This window comes from Hemiscyllium ocellatum, chromosome 25 (genome assembly GCF_020745735.1).
Source record: "Hemiscyllium ocellatum isolate sHemOce1 chromosome 25, sHemOce1.pat.X.cur, whole genome shotgun sequence".
Lineage (NCBI taxonomy): Eukaryota > Metazoa > Chordata > Chondrichthyes > Orectolobiformes > Hemiscylliidae > Hemiscyllium > Hemiscyllium ocellatum.
The window spans coordinates 22075124-22078736 of NC_083425.1; positions in this window are offsets into that span (position 1 = coordinate 22075124).

Consider the following 3613-nt stretch of genomic DNA (forward strand, 5'->3'; position numbering starts at 1 on the left):
TTGGGTGGAATTGGGCTCAGTGGTTAGCATTGTTGGCTCACAGACCCAGGTTCGATTCCTTTGGACGACTGTCTGTATGGAGTTTGCACATTCTCTCCATGTCTGCGTGGGTTTCCTCCCACAGTCCAAAGATGTGCAAGTTAGGTGCTAAATTGCCCATCGAGTCCAGGGATATGCAGTTTAGGCAGATTAGCTGTGGGAAATTAGCAGGGTTACAGGGATAAGATGGATCTGGGTGGGATGCTCTTTGGAGGATCGGTGTGGATTTGGTGGGCCAAATGGCCTCCTTCCATATTGAAGGAATTCTATGACCACCTTTTGTGGACCACATTGCATCCAAATATGTAACTTGCTGCATCACTTTCCTTATTTCCGGGCAGCTGCTGCATTGTGTCCTGGACATCTTGGAAAGTCTAGAAATTCTTAACAAGGTGATCAATGAACAATATAATTGCCATCAGTTCAAGGAGAGATCATGCACCAAGTATCCAGTTATGGTGCTTAAGTACTTGTTTTTCTTGAAAACTATATTAACATTTTTCTTCAGTTCTTTATAGCTCTAGGCATAGCTCTTTTCTCTGCAAATGATTCAATGGATCATTATCTGATGGTAGCTTTGTACTTAAGCTTATTTGATTGATGGCCAAATTCACATTGAACTCTCACATGGATATCAGACTTTAATAAGTTGTTGTTCCTCTGAATCTAATTCAAAAAATGCATATAATTTATTCTCGTAATCATACTAATTCAAAGAATTAGCTTCAAGCTTTCTGAAGCTGTTCTTCCTATAATCATATAAATGTCACAACGCACCAGTTTCTTGTGTTTATGCCGTTCAGAATCAAAACATATTACATAACAAATCCATGTCAAAGTAAGGTAGGTTTGTGCATTAGGCTTACAACACTTTCACAATATTGAAATACTTTGGGGTTTTTTTTTTAAGCTGATTGCTTACTGCACTTCTTCCACTTTCTGTCCCCGCTCATTCAATCCTTTTTTGGGCTAGATCTAAGCTTCTTGCTCAAACTTGCTTAGCTCTTTCCATGGAGATTGCTCACCTTGCCTAATCTTGCCTGATATTCCCACAAGCAACACTACTGAAGAAAGAGTAGAAAGCAAATTGGAGACTTGCTTAAAAGGGAAAAAAAAATCACTTACAGAAAAGCAGCTGGTGGGAGGAATGGAACAACCATGATTAAAAGGAAAGAGTGAAGGTGAAAGATACCATGGGCAGAGAATAAAAGCAGCAAAAACAAAAGTCTAACAGACAACACCCAAGTACTTTTAAAAAATTGCTTCAGTATAGTAAGACTGGGTAGAAAACCAAATATTGTGAATTTGGATAAACAGAAAGGAACCTCAAAATGACTTTAATGACTTATGTTATAGACTTGACAATTTCAGTCTTAAATTAATTTTGTAAATTCCTCTTGACTTTTTTAATACTTTTGGAACAATATTAACTATTTGTCTAACAACACTAGACATCCAGTGAAATGCAACAAAAGCTTAAGCATACTCTGCGAATATGTAGCTTGCCTTATGCCTCTTGAATGTTTAATCAAAAATCTGTAATACGCAAAGATCTATCATTATACTTCAGAGTCTTGAAAACAAACAAGAAGAAATTCACTCAACTCAAGCTTGATATAGAGCACACATACTTTCACCTGTAAGGAAACTGTCCAGCTAACTGCACAGAAAACTTATGTGGAAGTTGACAGGAACCAAGGTTTTCATAGCATCTCTCAGATTAGTAATTTCTATCACACACAACAGCAATGCCAGCAGGTGCTAATGAATACCAACCCCTGCAGTTCCCTGCCAAGTCATAAACCATCCTGAACTGGAAATACATCCTTCAGAAATGCTATCTAATAGCATAGCAGGAATACCTTCAACATAAAAGCTGTAGTCATTCAAGATAGTGGCTCACTACCACCTTCTTGTTGTCAATTTGGAATGGGCAACATATGCAGTCCTTGCCATGAATGCGTAATGAGATAAAAATCTGATGTAGTCTGAAACCCAACTAAAACTGTGTACTTTGTTGGCACAATTCATTGATTTCAATACTTGATGAACTAGGACCATCCTGCCAGTTAAAATGCATTAACATGCTGGGTTATTTGGTTGTATGAAGAATCACAGTGTCATTAACAAGCCTGTTTGTTAAGGTTCCACCAATGAGCTATGATGACATGCCATCACTGCCTTACTCTGAATATTCTTGTTTCCAGTAAGAGATTAGAAGTTCTCCTAAAAAGAATGTCAAGTATGCCACCTTGAAGCCAACTCAACATCAAAGAAATAGCATTTTGGTTTTTTAAAATTTTGTTTCCTATGAAGGCTATTATATATGGGTCTACCTTGATTACAATATTTTGAAGGGAATTTCAATCACGTTTAGTTTTTATCTTTCTAATTTCATACAATTAGACCTTCAGGGCCAAAAGCAACTGTTGAAATCTGCCTTAATCATTTTATTTGCCCTTCATCATAATCTTGCCACATACTAAACCTTATTACATTATGATCACTGGTGACAAATGTTCCCCAACCTCTAATTTTTCATTTCAGTTCATGGCTGAATATTAAATGAAATAAAGTCACTTCTCTTTATATATTCTTCATCAAGAAGAGTTTTGTATTTGCTGGATTGCCAGAATTCCATCATTTGAAAATATTCTTATGACTTGGGAAACTGATTTTAAAAAAGGGTTTCAATAATGTTCTCTGTTCCTGCCATGATCTGTTGATGGAATGTTTTCACTGATTTTCCACTCGGTGAACAATACACCCTTGAAATTATACAATGTGAATATTAGATGTTAAACATTTAATGGGCTCATTAAAAAGTCCTTTAATTTGGTAGAGGCATTAATACACTTAAAATGAGTGGCTTAATATCGAAGTTAAAATAGCCAAGAGAATTTTTCATAAAGTGTGCACATGTGTCTGTGCATTAATATTTCTACTGTATATTTCAACTGCATCACTAGTTCCTTTTGACCTTCAAGCAGTGATGGAAATGGTCAGAAATGTTACTCCTTTGAACCAATTACCATCTTTTTGTTGTCCCGTAAGAAATTGGTACCATCAGCTGTATGTCTGCAGATATCAGACTCTAAATATATTTCACTGTCCTTAAATAATCACCAAAGCAGATGAGAGTCATCCAACATGCAATGGCTGAAGTGCCAATTACATAGTTTGATGCTATGCCAATTGCTTTGAGAAAAATAAGGAACACGATCCCATTGAAACTAGACCTCCTTATTTTGATTCTTTTGTAGTTTTTGTGGAATATTACTTTATGAAAGGGTTCCTTGAAGGTATCGCTCATTCAAGTTACATCAAATGCAACAATTTCTGGAATCTCCTGACTTCATCGCCGACAGTGACTGCAGGCCCAGGCCTATCATGCCGCTAGCTGAGTAATTTTCACAGCCACGTGACGTCTCATGGTGAATTTGGACTTGGCATTGCATGCTTGTTGAACTGAGCAGGGTTTTTGTGCTTTGTGTTTTTTTTAAGGTGTGCCAATTAGGCTGGGGAGACACAAAGGTACTAATGAACAGCTTGGACAAAAGGCAAGCAATGAAGG